An 18,175-nucleotide genomic window follows, 5' to 3' on the forward strand; every position below is an offset into this window, starting at 1 on the left:
GGAAAGAGGGGCCGGCCCCCTTCCCAATTCGGATTGGGCTTGGGAGGCGCCCCCCTTCCCTTGCTCCTTTTCCGTCATTTCAACTAAAGCCCATTAAGGCCCATATACCTCCCAGGGGGTTCCGATAACCTCCCGGTGCTCCGGTATTATCCCGATCTCACCCGGAACCATTCTGGTATCCAAATATAGTCATCCAATATATCGATCTTTACATCTCAAACATTTCGATACTCCTCGTCATGTCCATGATCACATCCGGGACTCCAAACTACCTTCGGTACATCAAAAACCATAAACTCATAATATAACAGTGATCGAACTTTAAGCATGCGGACACTACAGGTTCGAGAACTATGTAGACATGACCGAGACACGTCTCCGGTCAATAACCAATAGCGGAACCTGGATACTTATATTGGCTCCTACATATTCTACGAAAGGAAATAACGTATGTTGTTATCGGTCAAACCGCATAACAACATACGTTGTTTCCCTTTATCATCGGTATGTTACTTGCTCGAGATTCGATCGTCAGTATCTCAATACCTAGTTCAATCTCGTTACTGGCAAGTCTCTTTACTCGTTCTGTAACACATCATCCTGTAACTAACTCATTAGTTACAATGCTTGCAAGGCTTATAGTGATGTGCATTACCGAATGGGCCCAGAGATACCTCTCTGACAATCAGAGTGACAAATCCTAATCTCGAAATACGCCAATCCAACAAGTACCTTTGAAGACACCTGTAGAGCACATTTATAATCACTGAGTTACGCTGCGACGTTTAGTAGCACACAAAGTGTTCCTCCGATAAACAAGAGTTGCATAATCTCATAGTCATAGAAACATGTATAAGTCATGAAGAAAGCAATAGCAACATACTAAATGATCAAGTATTAAGCTAACGGAATGGGTCAAGTCAATCACATCATTCTCCTAATGATGTGATCCTGTTAATCAAATGACAACTCATGTCTATGGCTAGGAAACATAACCATCTTTGATCAACGAGCTAGTCAAGTAGAGGCATACTAGTGACACTCTGTTTGTCTAGATATTCACACATGCACTAAGTTTTCGGTTAATACAATTCTAGCATGAATAATAAACATTTATCATTATATAAGGAAATATAAATAACAAATTTATTATTGTCTCTAAGGCATATTTCCTTCAGAGGCAAGAACAATTAACATTTTTTCCATCGCAGATGGACAGATATATGAATGACAAACATGCTAAAATCATCTTCTCAAAGCATGCAAGCCAGTAATATAGGTAGCAAACCATCAGATGCTGGACACGGAATGTTATTTACTTAGCAAAAAAATGGTTCTGTTGTACAAAAAACAGTGTCACAAAAAATCTCCCAAAAAAGCTACTTTAGCTTACTTTCACATGGCCTATTTACATTTCTAATAACTAAGACAATGTGGCAATGAGTAAGAAAATAGGAGAATAAAGTTATAACCAGATTGAAAACAAACCTCTACAGCTTGCATATACACCAACGGAAGGTAGTAAAAAAATGAGGGCATTCAGCAAGCACAATCCAAAATTAGAACTGCACCAGGTGCATGACCAATAACAGTTATAATGGGCCAGTGGCGAGAAATTGCCAACACAACAGATCAGTCGAGATCAACATAGGAAATCAAGAGAAAATATTAAGCAAAGGCAATGTCAAAACAAATAAGCATGCTCCAAGCAAAGTTGAGTGACGCTGGCCTTGGAAGTGAAGAAAAAATGATTTTCCTAGAGAAGATATCTCGATTCAGTCAAGATTTATAAAAAGAATTATATAACATCTGTAGCTAACATGCATTGTTACAATAGTACACATCTACAATGACCAAAAGGGTTTATTTTTGTATATGGAAATAATCAGTAAGGTGAGATTAGTGAACCAACAGAATGCAACTCACTCATAATTATTTTAAAAAAGAATAACAAAATGTGATCCTCCTTTGGTTAGTGTGTACACACTACACAGAGCTATGAACAAGGGCTTGAAAATTATTAAGTAAAACAAGCACTCGTCATAACTGTTCTTTCCAAATCCCCTCACAAGCACATGTTCTCCATAGTTCATTGAATGTAGATAGAATTCATTATTAGTTTCTACTATCACTTATAACACATATAATATGGCAGACACTGAACAATTTTACCATCAACTTTTTTATTGTGTTCATTTGTGTTTGATACAATCAAATTTGATCTTCTACATTGAAGATTAAAGATGCCAAAGGCTGATACCATGCTAGTCTTAAAGAAAAGACGATTCAGTCATAAGCGCAACATAGGTTACATGGGCATCTCGAGAAATGATTTGAGGAAAATTCTGTTTCTGGAGAGATGTTATTTTCCTTTTAGTTGCGTTCTTATAATATCTTATTGGAGTATAGGGGTATCCATGCACTTGTTCAGGGCTGCCGAATGGTCCATGGAGAGTTTTATAGAAGCTTTCAAAAGTATGAATGTTTAAGAAAAGCCGACAATTGAAAATGGAAATCCAGCTCACAAGGTTTTATACTTATAAATTGATTTACATGTTGATTCTTCAAATTGTTGAGAGCATCATACTCTAAAATAGAGAGAACATATAGGCACGCCCAAGGATTCAAATCATGTTTGGTACAAATGTCTTAGGATGCTTATCCCCCAGTTACCATTATAGTCGGTAAATATAATTGTAGTGGTCAAGTTTTCAATTGTTCTCTTTGCAAGTCCAAACTTCCAGCAACACATAACAGCAAAAAGAGCCTGTGAGAGTTAAAAATAGACTGGAATTAAAGGTAGAATCTTATGTTAGATTTACCGACAAGTAATCTCACACACGTGCCTACTATTTTGTTAGCCAAGCAAAACATATTCCAATAAACCAAGAACAATAGAGAAGCCCTTGGCTAGATCAACTAACCATCACGTAAAGAAAATGTAAAGGAAGATACCTGAAGAACATGGCTTGAACTGAACAATGAGCAAATCTTGAGTAGGAGAACAAAGAAGCTGCAACCTTCTAGATCTGACAACAAGCAGAATGAAAGTAGAGGAACTTGTTAGAGCATAAGCATGTCAGCAGACAGTTTACAGACAAGGAAAAGATTAGTTCATTTACCCAAGATTAAAGCCCAAAACGGATGAGAAAAGCAGCCAAGATTAATGGAACATCTAAAATATAGGCACCAAGCCACCAAGCCACCAAGCCAGACATGAGTAGCCACCTGATATCAGCCTCCAAAGCGACCTGATATGAGCCTCCAATAAAATTGGAAGAAAAGCAGTGGTGTAAACATATAAATATAAGAGAAACTTATTATGGCATGGGAACTATTTGTAGAATCTTTATCATGTGAATCAGACAACTATGGAATACAACTATTTGATATGTACTTCAACTGTGCTTGATGTATACTCTGTAAAGCAATGTAAATGCTCTTAATAATGAGAAATACCTAGAAACATTAGGAGAATAAGCCCCATGTGTAAGAAAATCTTGAATCTGTAAATTCATGCCTAAGACAATGGACTGAACATTAGCTCTCTACATTCACCAAGATAAAGATAACAACATTCTATGAAAAGAAATTGCATAACGGCATCACACTTTTCTTGGGGTGTCAATTATAGAACCTGAACACTCACCTAAGCTCAACTGCTGCTCAACCCCCTCTGCTCCAACCCTAGAACATTCGTTCCTGCCAAACAAAAACAACATTGGTAGTGCTGCAAAAATGTATAATCCAGCGCCACATAGTGATGCCTCAGTCAATCAAATTCCTAGGAATTTTCTCCAGAAATAGACCGAGTTAATCATTATAAATCACTATTGCCGAGCATCCACACTTGAACTAAAAACATCAATTCATAGCTAATCCCCGAATACAAATAGTAATCCAACGAAACCAAAACACCGCATTCACCAAATATGGAGATCTGAAGATCGGAAGGGAGGCCGATGGCTAAACATACACAACACACATCAAGCAGGGCAGGAGGATCAGGGAGAGCAGGGGCTCGGAGGAAGTTACCTTGTCTGGACGAGATTAGTGGCGGCAACGGTGGAGCTGACTCGCGGCGGCGACTGAGGTGACTCGAGGCGGCGGCCAGGGTGACTCCACGCCGCGGCTAGCAAATCCAGGCGGCAGCGGTGGCGAGGCCATGCGGGCGCCCTCGATCCAATCCGTTGCCCTGGTCTTCAATCGAGCGAATAGGGTTAGGAGTGGGCTTCTGCTGGGCTCACGGCGCATCAAGGGCGGCGACGTTGGAGAGGAGACGAGGTGGAGGGGGCGCGGGCTCGAGGGTAATGACGTGGGAGAGGAGGGAGCAGGGAGGAGACGAGGCGGAGGGGGCGCGGGCTTGACGAAGGGTTGGCGGAACCTTGCACGTTTCGGAGGATGGGCGCGGATGGGATTGGTGAATCCCAACGGCGACGAGACGCGCACGCAGCCAGTGCCACCGATGAACGGGACCAGGAGCAGCGCCGGCCCACCCGTCATCGCTATAGAACAGACATGGGTGGATATGCTGGGTACATACGCATCGGTCTATCCTTGGACAACTGCTCCCCGTAACACATGACGCGGGCAACGCGAGGAGCGGGCCCCAGGCGCGTTTGACCAGGGACGAGACGCGACGCAGTAGGCAATGTGCACGTGAAAAAGTCACAATCATTAGACCGACGTGTGGGATTAAAAAACAGGCAGGTCTACTTACAGCCGCATCAACAGGTGAATCCAGAGGGGCGAGCGAACCAGAGACTCGGCAGTGCCCACGATGCGCGCACGCGGCACGGCAGGAAAGGCGCACGCGAGCTTTCTGGAAGCGAGTTGGCCAGTCTCTGTATTGTTTAAAATTGCATTGCAGTTTTAGGAAAATTTGTAGTTTTGGTGTTTGCGTGGAAGTAGTGCACGTGGAAGCACACATCATATGGTATCATGATCGTTGCCGGTACAATGGAATGTGCAGCTATTGTGTGACGTGAAAGTGTTCTATCCTACACACCAGCTCGGACTCTTTTTGCAGCATGTACGTTTTCAACCTCTATACCTGTGATTTTGCTCGACCCTGCGCGTACTACATGTGATTGCAAATAGTGTACTAGACCATAAGTGCCAGGTATGCAGATGTATCAAGTACAAACTGTCTTTCCTGATTTTTAATTAATATGCATGTATTCTTTAGCAGACAAACATTGTGAACATGTGCTTTAGAATTATTTTTCTTGACATGATATGTTCTTCGAAAATCAACTAATCATGTATATCTGAAGATGCAACTCTATTTCCCTTTTTGCTTTCCACTGTTGATGGTTAAACATTTAGATGTTTAATTGTGAGATATAATGATGCAAGGATTTTACATACTTGGCTTTTGAAACGCCAAGTCTATTTATTTTTGATTAGCTTCAACAGGTGCGCTATTCTGAACTTTGAAGCCCTCTTACTAGCTTCTGTGATCAGAGAATTTAGTTTAGATACTTTGTTAAGCATGTTTCCTATTCTCTAGGATTTTATGAAATATGTCTTAGTTTGAGTTAATTAGAATGGGAAAATATATATGTTCTTTTCAGAGGGGAGAGATCTTTACATGTTCAGCCTTCAAAATGTTAGCTGCACCCACTGGTCCAGAGAGTATTAGTATCTCTGCTCAATGACTTTTGATTATGCTCCTATTGGAAACTAAAGATAGTTCTGGCATGTCTGATCAGCATCTGATGTTCCAATATGGTTACTGAAAGCAATCGATGGAGGATCCAGTGAGAGACCTAGAGTTGTTCTGAAGGAGGCAGATGTGGAAAAGAGTGGTAAAATTGGACTGCTTTTGTTCCCTTCAAAAACAAGCTTGGATTGTCTGTCTTTAATTTATCTAATTTTGTAATATATGTGTTTTTTAAGAGTTTAATTCTGTGTATCGTGTACGACATTGGATAATAACTGATAGTTTGTAATGCTGCCATGAGACTACTGGACGAAGAAAATTTATACAACTGTACTATTTGTTTCAAGTCAGTGCACAAGCTCAGCATTTCTTTGTTTTCTTTGAGATTCAAGGTAGGGAAACAATAGTGTTTGTGCCACAGCCATTCCAACTGAAAGTACAAGGTCTGTTTTGATGGGTAGACGTTTGATCATGAATGAAATTAATGGTACGCCGAAGGGGATAGTACAATTGATGGAAACGGTCATTCGTCCTGATGTAGTATATAAATAAATAAATAAATATATATATATAATCATTTTGGACATGTCTCTGTGCATCAAATTTCATCTACAAAATCCCACAGCAACGCGCGGGGTGTCATCCAGTATAACTAGGGAAGTAGTAAAAAAGTAGCTCACATGCAAATATAAGAAAAAAGTCCATTTTACTACCCTGAATAAAGTGGGTGGTTCATTTTACCCCCTGATCTATTTTCCAACTTGTTTTACCCCCCGAACAAACCCAAACCTGACAAAACACCCCCCCCCCCGCTGGTTTTTCTCCACCCGCTACTGATGTGGCACTAGTCAACGGCGGTTTCGACCTGGGTGGGGCCCCCTTGTCAGGTTTCTCTCTCTCTCTCCCTCTCTCTCTCTAGTTAATAGATTATTTAACTCAGTCTAAAAATTGTGGGGCCCCACTGTCATAGACTAGACTAGTGGTGGGTGGGTTAGTACTAAAGGGGGATTAGGCTCCCAAGTTAAGTTGGGGCCAGGCGCCACTGGTAGAGAGCCAGCCGGCCTCTCTGGCTGTGCACGCCTGCACAGAGAGGGCACTGGCGGGCTCGACTAGAGCTAGAGGCGGCGTGGGGGTGCAGTAGCCAGCGGTTGGGCGTGACCGGGCGCAGCGACAACTGTGAGTAGAGCTGGGACGCAGCAGCAGTGGCAGGCGAGCAACAGCTGCGGCAGCGGGCGGGGGCTGCACGGGCGGGCGTGTGCAGCTGGGGAGAGGCAGAAGCGCGGGCGACGGGCGGTCTGGGCAGGAAGGGGCGCCCCCGCTGGGCGGTTAAGGCTACGGAGGGAGCGGGCAAGCACGCTCGGGAGCGGAGCTCCAACGGTTCAGCCATGGCGGCCGAAGCACGGGGGCGACGGCTAAACAGTGAATTCGAAACTAGAGGCACGGTTGGACGTGCTGAGGGCTTGTACAGGCGGCTGCGGAGGTGCTGAGCACAGAGGTGTGCTCGGACCTGAGCGGCAGCAGATGTGAGCGCGCCGGCGAAGCGAACGGTGGCGACGAGCTTCGCCTCCGATGGCAGCGAGCGATGGAGTGACATATTGGAGCGGGGAGAAAAGGGGTTTCGCGCGTGAGCTCACCGTGGAGGCACACGTAGGCCCGGTGAAAGCTTAGGAGCATTAGGCTGACCGAAATCAAAGAGTATTGCTGGCGGTGGTCTGAGGAAGAAGACGACATGGGCGATGGCGTTGGCGCTCCTTGGCTTCGATCCGGTGACGCAGGCGAAGTAGTGGACGACGACAGAGAAGATGGACGTGTGGTCTAGGCGCCAGGGAGCGCGGTGGGCACGAGGACGAGGTCGGCCATGACGGCGATGCTGTGACGAAGGCCTCGGGCGTGCGCGCGCGCGCGAGAGAGAGAGAGAGAGAGAGAGAGAGAGAGAGAGAGAGAGACCTGACAAGGGGGCCCCACCCAGGTCAAAACCGCCATTGACTAGTGCCACATCAGCAGCGGGTGGAGAAAAACCAGCCGAGGGGGAGGGGTGTTTTGTCCGGTTTGGTTTTGTTTTGGGGGAGGGGGAGGGGGGTAAAAGAAGCCGAAAAATAGATCAGGGGATAAAGTGAACCATCCATTTTATTCAGGATAGTAAAATGAATTTTTTTTTCAAATATAACAGTGAACACTTCAAGTCAAAGGGACGAGCACCACTTTTGATTCCTCTAAAACTGAGACTAGCTAGCTACTAGTAGCTCAGATGTCTTTGCTCCAAACCAGAGAGGGCCCCAACTCTTGTTTCCTGCTAATGACGGGGTTAGCTCTGCACCAATTTATTCTTCTTTTGAGAAAGGAGTTGTGCACCACCAGTTGTTGTGTCCTGTCCATAGGCTACAAATCTAACATATAAAGCCTCCTAGACTCGTAGTCACAACCGATGGATCGAGCGCACCGCACCACGCGAAGAGAAAAACCACCGCACCGCGACCGCGCATGGAAAAAAACAGCGAGGGTCAGGCGAGCGCACTGCACCATGCGAGGGAAAAGACCACCGCTCCACGTCGTGAGGCCCGCGCCCGTCCGGTTTCTCCTCCATCCCCGTGCCCTCGTCTCCAACCCTAAATCTTTTCCCCCTCCCCTACAGCCGCCTTCCCAAGCTCCTCATCCCCTCCACTCCCTCGACAACGGTGGCGGCAGCGCCCTCTGGTGGCGGAGGAGGAGGGGGGAGATGGCAGCGGCAGCGCCCTCTGGTGGCGGAGGAGGAGGGGGGAGATGGCGGCGGCGGCCCCTCTGGTGGCGGAGGAGGAGGGGGAGATGGCGGCGGCGGCTCCCTCTGGTGGCGGAGGAGGGGGGAGATGGCGGCGGCGGCTCCCTCTGGTGGCGGAGGAGGGGGGAGATGGCGGCGGCGGCTCCCTCTAGTGGCGGAGGAGGGGGAAGATGGTGGCGGCGGCGCCCTCTGGTGGCGGAGGAGGAGGCCCCTGCCATGGTGTCTCAGCTCTAGGCCCTCCTGCTTGACCGTGACACCCACCCTCAAGATCCACTCGACAGATCACGCGGCTGGCTCTCGAGCTCTACTGCGATCCCCGAGGATGTGCTAAGGATGTGAAGGTCCATCCCCGGCCCATGGCTGCTGCCAGATTAGGTTGGTTGAGGTACGTGTCGGATCCATTGATCCATTCTGATTGTAGTTGTTCATTCTCTTCACAGACCGTCTGTTTCCCCTTTCTTTCCTCAATCTCCTTTTTCCCCTGTTGTTCTTGATGTTGACAAACAGCGGTTCTTTCAGTGCGGGCTGATCTACAGGCTCGACTTTTTGTTTTGGAGGTTGCTGCTCGTCGTTGGTTATATGGGGAGGCGTTTTGGTGGTCCAAGTTTCCTAGGCAGGTTTGTCTTCTACCTCTGGACAATCAGTTGGTTGACATGTTTATACGGCGAAACTGACTCGTGCCCGGCCTGTAGTGCTTTTGCTGGCAGGGAAAGTTCAGAGGAATATGCTTTGAGAGGTGTCATAATATGAAAGGTATGCATCCGTGATTCATTTGTCTGTGCATCCGTGCATCTTTGGTTTTATCTACCTGATGACGCTTCTTTACAGGAAACAATTAGTTCTGCCCAAGGGTGTTTCTTTGTACCGGGGCATTGTCTCCATATGCTAGGTAGTTGTCGTTCTTTTCCACTTGCTACATGTACTCATATAGCCTATTGTTTATTCCTGCCCAGTTTGTTTTATATATGGGTGCATATGGACAAGTTAATGGGGCATCAGCTTGGTAGATTAAGTCTGCTAAATTTGTTTCTTGCCATTAAAAACAGATGAAATCCATGCCTCCCACAGTTATTGAAGGTGTGTTGCTTCCATTTGCAAGTAAGAAAGTAATGCTCCTAATGAATTTGCTACAGTTTTTGTGCTCTGCTGAACTTTCCTTTATTTTGTCATTTTGGCGGGTGTATTCCATCGGATTTTGCAGAATCTACCTGACTACACAAGGTTTTGCAGGTAGCATCAGCAAGAATTGTTGGGCTTAAAAATCCAGGATGGTGTTGTTAATGCAACATCTCTGTTTGAAGAGTTGGTGACTGTAGTTTTTGGAAACTATAGTGATGGGCTAATCTACCAGACTGTGGAGCTGCCTCAGAATGGCGAGTTTTCTTGTGCCAATGAAACTGGTTCTCATAGATCGTAAAGGATGCTTCTATTATGTTTATTTGGCTTCAACATTACCTATAGCAAGATGCATTTTTTTCGCTTGTTTTTTTCCCTGCAAGACCTTATTCCTTGCACTCTTGAGTCTTTTGAGAAGGAGAAAATTATTGTTGGGAGGGAAAAAGACTGATCATGAGTTCCTGAAACAGAGTGCAACAGTGAAGAACAAGAGGCTTTTTTGTTGATGAGTCGGCCTAAATATATTTTAGATGATTGCCAAAAAGTTGTTATTGAAGGATTGGAGTCAAGCTTAGGATCAGTTTATCCTATGGGTCTGTACTACAAGGTTGAGGTATGTCTCTCCTCATTTATTTTGCTATCGAACCTTGTTGGTTGCATTCTTGGGTGCTTTGACAAGGAGCAATTACACAATGCGATTGTGGTCACTACTTTTGATTATATTTTGCAAGAACTTCTGTGAAGCCATTGTGGCATGTACTTAGAACTTCTGTTGATGTGCAGTGCGTCAACCGACAACGCAGAAATCAGGTTTATAGACGAGTGCTTTATGCCGGGGTGGACGAGCTTCCGTTAGGCCATTGATTTCCCAATGAAGGAGCTTTGAGGCAAGCACTGCAATGATGTATATTTGTATATGGCATAATCTGTAGGAACCCTCTCCTTGTTTCCTTTTGTTCTTGGTTTTGCTCCAGTTGATTACTGCCCTATGAGATCTGCACAGACAAAATTCATGTTGATTTGTTTAGTTGTGGCATGTATCGCAGCTACACCAGTCTGATAATTTAGTCCTCAAATAAGGTAGTTTCCGTCTCCCCTTTACATGTGATGGACATACGTGCTTGTTGCTTGCCGTTGCTGAAGCGAGGCCTCTTAAGTGTACTTTTGTGTTCTCCCTGATTATGTTAATCAGGCCGTATGTGTTCTGTTGGTCTATTTTCATTTGTCTACCTCTACAGAATTTCAAAGATGTAATTTTCTATCATGTAGTTGCCTCTTTCTTCATATACTAACCCTCTCCTAAATGATAGATGAGGCAGGTGACTTATCTCATGTATTTTCTTTTCTGTAAATTACAACAAGTCTATTTTAGTCAACTTAAGGGTATGTTGAATATGACTGTTAATGAAGATAGTCATTCTTGTTATTGAATGTGCACAATCTGATTCATTTTAAAGTAGTTCCTTATCTTTATGACTAGACTAGGCTGCTACTTTAGCGAGTGTTTCACTTCAACACAGATTGATGCAAGAAAGAAAGAATTCTTTTGCAATAAAGCAAGCATTGAGTGCCCAAAGCAGGAGAGCTTGAATTTTTTGCCGACGTAAATTTAAGGTAACCTTCTCCATGCATATTTTTTTTCAACCATTTGTATCTAAATATCAGTAATCATTTTGAACTATATGCTCAGGCCGACCTTTTTATTTGATGTTATTGGTGTGGTGTGTGTATAATTGTTAACTTGGTTGCGGTTTTAATAATAGGTCGTCACACATTACAGAAAACTATTTTCCATTCTGTGTCTCTATGCTCATTTTGTGCCCGGGTGCAGCTGTGAAGGAACACTACAGGTAGAGAAGAAAGAAAGGAAGAATGATGGTAAGAACCACTGAGATACCGAGTCCGGCCAGCCAGATGAGTATCAGGAGTGTTTCTTCATTGGAAGTGATGACAAAAATTGTCCTTTAGAGTATATTAGTTGTTTAATCATCAATGAGTAGACTAACGCATACATTTTTTTGGACTGCACCCATATAGTTTGTCTTTGCTGAATATACTATATTTACTTCATTTCTCTATTGAGTTAGCAATGGCAATATGATTGATTTATATACTATATAATTTGCACCCATATAATGATCAATTAACCATGTTTCTCTATATAATTTGTCTTTGCTGAATATACTATATTTGTTTGGTCTGCACCCATATAATGATCAATTAACTCCTGAAAATACCCTTTCCAGACATAATTTCTTTTCATCATTGTTAAGGCTGATTTTACCTATTTCACTTAAATGGCGACCTCCCTGCACTCCCATTTTTCTGCTTAGGATTCTCATTTAATTGGTGAGCACTCAGATTTGGAATATCAGCTCTTTAGTACTGGTTTATCATTTTAAGAAAATAGGAGCAATGTGATTTTGTTCTCTAGAGACTAGAATTGAATAGTTAGTCCTTTTAGTACTATCCTACTACCATTTGTAGCTAACAGATGCATCAGTTCGACTAGGCATTATCATGTATTGTACCGTAGTATCTTTTTTGCATAGAGTAAATACCTACTTCTGCTGCAGGTTACTTTTCTTTATAAAATTTGGTTCAGGATGCCGTTTTACCTGTTGTAATACCTTCAGCATAGAAGCAGTAGTGGTCTGCTCCTCCAAAGATCTATAGCTTGTGGATGCGGCGGATGTGGCACAGGGAGCAGATGAATTGGGAATAAGAGGACCCCCGGCGCGCGCACAAATTGTTTCTACCTGACGGCTGATAGTGAGGGTGAGCACCGAGTTGCAAAGTCGTTGCCCTTCCCTGCAAATTACAGTTCCTTCAAATTAACCAAATCACCATCTTATTTTTTTCCTAATTTTCTCTTATTTCTTAGATGCCTCTGACCTGTCCCGAGAAGGTTCGAGCCGAAGTACGACTTGTACAACGCATCACCAATTCGTCCGACAGTGTAAAATGCGTTTGTGTTAGCTGAGTGAAAATTAGAGATCAGCCTGGTGGTACTTTATTATTTTATTCTATAGCTTGATCTGCCAAATGCTATTAAGGAAATGAAGTTTCTTCCTCGATCAAGTTATCAATCCTTATTGGGTGTATGCTTCCTACTCAACACCTGAATAATCAATTTGTACATGCTCATATATATTAATATGCTATTTTGTTGGTGCATAAGAGATAATACATGCATGTGTAATCTACAATTTCAGTGAGCTAAAACCCTATTGTTCTGAGGTTTTTTGTCATGGATTATTTTATTCTCATGTAAACTATAGGAAGAAACACTCATGTATGTACAGAACTGAACTGAAGCTACCATGGAAATTACGTTCTATAGCTGTGGGTCATTTCCGGTATGAACAAAATTACTAAAATACCTCTTCTTTTTACCAATGAACGAAACTCAGGACAAACGCTGCTGCAAAGGGGGCTGGTGCTCCAAAGAAAGCAAAGCAGCAATTCTTCCATCGGTTGGACTAGATATGTACATACGGTATGACTAGCGCTTCTTGGGTTCCATGCTTGATACAACCGTGTTAAATAATGTGTCATCATATAACGATTGTGGTTTCTCTTTTCCTCACAGCATCTTCTGCGATCTGTTTGCTTGTCAAGCTAGGTTTACTGTTAGATGGGTGTGTTTCTGAAGAAAGCTTCTGAGCTCTGCTGCGCCATAGCAACGGTCTGACCATGGGGTCCGGAGATCGTCAACTCAGCACACTTTTGGGCATGCACATGATGTATTTTGTGCAGCTTTCTAAGGCAAAGCTTTGACACCAGCAGACCCATGTCAGGCCACTGCCATAGCAATTCCTCTATTTAGGCGCTCGACTAACAAATGCAAAGGTTTCTGTTACAAAAGGTTTAGAATCATTACCCTTGATGCTTGAATTTGGACCTTGCACCTTACTTGGGTAACATAGAGCCAAATGTCACATTGTTCAAATACACATTCATAACACTTCGGGTTTGACATGGTCTCTATCCTTGATCAAACATAAAGTTACTAAAAAAGGCAAATCTTTCTCAACATGAACATGGTTTCAATTGGGTCTCTGCGCCATTTGGCGCACCGGGTCATCTAGTATTGGAAAGCACAGTGTGTTCCCGTTGTTGATGCGGCTGTTGTTGTCGCCATAGTGAAGCGCACAAGGAGCACGTGCTCTCCCAGACCACTCTAACTCCAATATGGTTTGAGTGACAGTCTTGGCAAAGCGGCGCAAAAGGCAAGGGGCCGGGTGGGCGCACGATGATTGATCATCAGGCTGTAATGGAGACCGCCAAAGTAAATTAAGCGACCGTGTCCTTTGGCCTAATAACGCACACATATAGTATTTTTAGAAGAACAGGGAGCCCCTCCCCGGTTCCATTTATAACAATGAAACCAAATTCAGTTATTACAGCAGCTCACTGAGAGGAGCAGTTCAGAAAAAAGAAAAGCAAATGACTTAAGCATTACAGAGTTGATGCAACCGGATCACAGTCACTACGCAGTATCAAGTGCAGATCAGCTCCTGGGATGCTTTGCGCGCTTTCAGCGGCGGCGCAGCCACCGCTTGAGGGGACCAGGCAGCCACCAGCGTCGAGGTTGGACTCTGCATCGATGTCGCCTCCGAACGCTTCTTGGAGGGGGACGAGAAGCCCACTGCGTCGTCCGAGATCTTCAGCTTGTCCCATGGAGTCACCAGCGGGGTTTCGGCAAGCTTCATGCTTAGCCACTGATCATCAGCGACTGCCTCAGATCGGTCGCAAGGTGTGTGATGAAGGCCTCCAGCCTTTCTGCCGCCCCATCTGAGGACAGGATCACCCAGTTCTTGATAGTTTAGGGGAGACAATGGGATCCCACTGTGTCCTTTATGGCCTATTTGGAATACTTTCTCCATATCACTCCTCGCGCATATAACATGCATTGCTATAGCTTTCCGTTTCTTCTTTAATTAATCGCTCCCACTCTCAACCACTGGTGGAAAAAGGGCCTTTGGTCGCGGTTCGCAACTGCCATTAGTCGCGGTTGCGCAACCGCGACCAGACGGGCGCGACTAAAGGCCCCCCCCTTTAGTCGCGGTTGCTTAAGAACCGCGACTAAAGGCCCGTCCACGTGGGCGGAGGACCTTTAGTCGCGGTTCTTGTGGCTAACCGCGACTAAAGGCCGCCACAGGTTTTTGAAAAAAAAAATTGAATTTTTTTTTTCAAATTTCTGAATTATTTTAACCTCTAGTCTCTAATCACCACCCCTCATCACTTCTCAATTTATTCTTTTATCACCCCTCATCATTCCAAATCATCTAACTTCCCAACCGGTCACCCATCCCTCTCACTACTCCAGCCCAAGCACGCTTAACTTCCGGGTTCTATTCTCCCACGCTCCAAGTCTGCACTTGTTGTTTTCCTGACAATAATAAGATGTCAATCCTATTAACCTTCAGGAATTTTGCTTGAGCATGAAGTGACACATTTCACTGTTTGAGTTTGAAACTATTGTTTTAAAAAACAATAATTATTTAGTAACACTAATATTTCTTGAATAATTAGTTTGACCATTGTTTGGCCACAGTTTGACCACAGTTGACCACAGTTTGACCAGATTTGACCAAAATTGAAATAATTAAAATAATTATTTAGTAACACTAATATTTTAGAATAATTAGTTTGACCATTGTTTGACCATAGTTTGCCCACTGTTTGAATATTTTTCAATTTTTTCCACTCTAGATCTTACAAGCCCCGTAACTTTTTTTCTATTAGGTTTTTGAGGATTTTGAAAATGTTTAACGGGTTCCCCCTGTTAAATTTGGATGTAACTTTTCGAGTAGATGATTTTTCATATAAAAAACTTTTTCATCCGAGTTAGTATGCAAAAGTTATGCCCATTTTTACAAATTTCAGAGAGATTTTGCAAATAAAGTCAAAATTCACATTTGCAAATTTTCCCAACAACTAGACCACATATCACATGAGAAACTTATTTTCTTTTATTTTTTTGACATTTCCATTATTTTCTTTTATTTTTTTTAAAACTGAAAAGGCGATCCCGGGGGGGGGGGGTAGAGTTTGAAAATGGGACCTTTAGTACCGGTTCGTGGCACGAACCGGGACTAAAGGTCTCAACCCCATTAGTTCCGGTTCGTGCCACAAACCGCGACTAAAAGGGAGGAGCTTTAGTCGCGGTTGGCCTGGCCAACCGCGACTAAAGGCCTTTGGCACCTTTAGTCGCGGTTGGCCTGGCCAACCGCGACTAAAGCCCGCGAGCGCCCTGGGCCCAGGCATTTGGTCGCGGTTCATCTGCCGAACCGCGACTAAAGACTTCATTAGTCGCGGTTCCTACAGTTTCGCGACTAATGGGGCTGGACGGAAGCCTCTTTTTCTACTAGTGAACGTTCTTATAGTGCTCATCACTCCACATGCATGTGCTCAATTTGTTTTCCAAATGATATTTTCATTTAACACACTTCGGAGAACTAAAAGTTTCATCCTGACATTAGCAAATTAAACGGCACGGTTTGTTGCGCTGCTCTCGGTTTCATGGCTATAAAGCACGTTTAGAGAGCTTCAACAAGGACATCACTCTCATACCAGCTTGCCAAACCTGAGGCAGTCTAGCTCCTCAGTTGTTGCCATTGACAAGCAGCTGCTAGCTTAGCCACCTCTCAGAAACAAAGATGAAGATTGGCAAGGCCCAGTTCTCGTGAAGAAGGCGGCCGCTATGTGCAAGGGCAAGACCGGCATTGTCATGGCTAGGCTCCTCGTCCTCGCCTCTCCCCCCACGTAGTATGGCCGCGATCGGTGCCATCTCTCACAGGATCCACACCCTCATTGTGGCCAGTCAGGAGAAGGGTGCCAAGATGGACTACCACAAGACTTTGGTCCGCAAGGTCGAGAGGCAGACATGCCATGGGATGGTTGATGATTTGTGTCACCATTTAGCAATATTTGATCAAGAGGATGGCGTTGGTGGCTGTCCTAACTGGACACTGCACCCCATCTTCAGCGATGATGACAATTGTTATTACAATGATGAGTACAAGGATGATGATGGAGTTGAGGCCTCAGTGATGGATGCGATGAGGAGCAACCAGGAGGCTGAGGAGCTGGCGTTCAACATGGACGACGATATTGACCAGGCTGCCGAAATGTTCATCAGAAGGTTCCGTGAGCAGATGAACAAGAGCTTTTCATGAGGTTTCATTCCATGTGTACATCCTGCGAATGCTACCGCTAACAAAGTGACACTAGTAGTGGGTGGAAGAGTGAGATCCAGGCCGTACGCCCATAGATAGAGGTTGGGACGAATGGGCGCATAAACATGTGGGCATTCCCAGGATAGGAGATTTTTGTAGGCGTCCTCAAGTTAGAAGTTTTGACAGATATCTAGGAGTAGTGGCCAAGAAATAATTGCCATCTCTTCTCGATGCAATGGCTGGAGAGGCAAACGGGTGCATCTGGTGCACTAGATGTGTTCTCCCCTGACCAATGTTAGGACCCGTTGTACATATTTCTCGTTGGGCCTCCTGTCAACGGACTATTGTAATAACGTGCTTCTTACTATGACCACTTTGCAGCTGCTTCCCTCTCTGAGATTACTATATGCTTGTATATGTGACTAGGAACAAAGATTTCCGGCGTGTATCTCAAACAGAAATCTGACGGCAAGCAGGGGTGGAGCCAGGGTACCATATACGAAACATTATTCGGTGTGTGTAGGCACACCTACGACCCAAGGACTTCGAATTTAATGAGGAGCTAGATATGAATATTATAAGCAAAATCCGTTAGGGTGTGCAAAAACATTCATTTTGGATAGAGCTAAACGGTTCATTTCTTTCCGAACTCCAAAACGAAATTACCTAAGCAATTTCACAGTGGACCAAAGACATCACCCCTGCCAACCATCACCATTCTAAGCACTCAAAGGTGCACAAAAGTATATACCCGCAGCTCAACGCTCTCAACGGAGCACCAACTCCGTATATGCATGTTTCTAAAAAAACTCAATTTTTTTAAAGGTTACAGATCTAATATGAAGGTTCATCTGAAGTACATAGCACCCTAAACTTAATAAAAGTTACATCAAGGTCTTCAACTTCATGATGGTGTTGCGACTTTTGAGTTCTACTGCATGAAAAAAGAATGGAAGCTCCGATTTATTGGGGAGATCGCTTCTACTACTTTGTACGGGTTGATGAGCGAGAAGCAAAGAGCATGGAGGAGATGCAAAGCTACACAGATCTCACATACAGGAACACAAAGCAGCGGAGGAAAGAAGAAGAAAAACAGAGACGTACTAGCTGCGACTTTTGGAATTTTGGGCATGAATCACATGGTGGGCCGGAGTTCGCCGAGGAAAGCTGCCCGGTCTCGTTGCTTTGGGCAAAACATTTTTGTTAAGCCATCTCATGAGCTTTACAACTTGATTAAAGGCAATTTGGGACCTCAACCCAAAAGAGCGAATCCTAGCCCTGGGACAAATGGCCTTTGTGACCTCATTTAAATTGAATATATATATTTGGCCATAAGTTCCTTGCATAGTTCCACTGTCAACATTCTTATAGTGCTCACCCCATATGTCAAATTCTTTTCGCCAAAATATGCTAGCTGCTTTCACATGCTTTATCACGCGAGGTACCAAAAAGTTT

General features: G+C 44.2%; 2 long non-coding RNA genes across 11 annotated transcripts; one reads left to right on the plus strand and one right to left on the minus strand.

The window, feature by feature from the left end:
* Positions 1-1,093: 1,093 nt before the first annotated feature.
* Positions 1,094-4,490, minus strand: LOC123107392 (uncharacterized). The gene is made up of 5 exons (XR_006451658.1): positions 4,036-4,490; positions 3,650-3,702; positions 3,460-3,520; positions 3,123-3,251; positions 1,094-3,029 (listed from the first exon to the last, which is right to left on the minus strand). It is a non-coding gene; the product is annotated as an uncharacterized lncRNA (long non-coding RNA).
* Positions 4,491-8,940: 4,450 nt separating this feature from the next.
* Positions 8,941-12,617, plus strand: LOC123107393 (uncharacterized). Of its 10 annotated transcripts, none has more exons than XR_006451666.1 (8): positions 8,941-9,037; positions 9,113-9,173; positions 9,249-9,309; positions 9,467-10,149; positions 10,320-11,150; positions 11,300-11,414; positions 12,113-12,314; positions 12,421-12,617. It is a non-coding gene; the product is annotated as an uncharacterized lncRNA (long non-coding RNA). The 10 variants fall into 10 exon arrangements; XR_006451668.1 differs by having other exon boundaries at positions 11,317-11,414; XR_006451660.1 differs by having other exon boundaries at positions 11,368-11,414.
* Positions 12,618-18,175: the final 5,558 nt, after the last annotated feature.

The sequence above is a fragment of the Triticum aestivum genome, chromosome 5A (assembly GCF_018294505.1).
Source record: "Triticum aestivum cultivar Chinese Spring chromosome 5A, IWGSC CS RefSeq v2.1, whole genome shotgun sequence".
NCBI lineage: Eukaryota > Viridiplantae > Streptophyta > Magnoliopsida > Poales > Poaceae > Triticum > Triticum aestivum.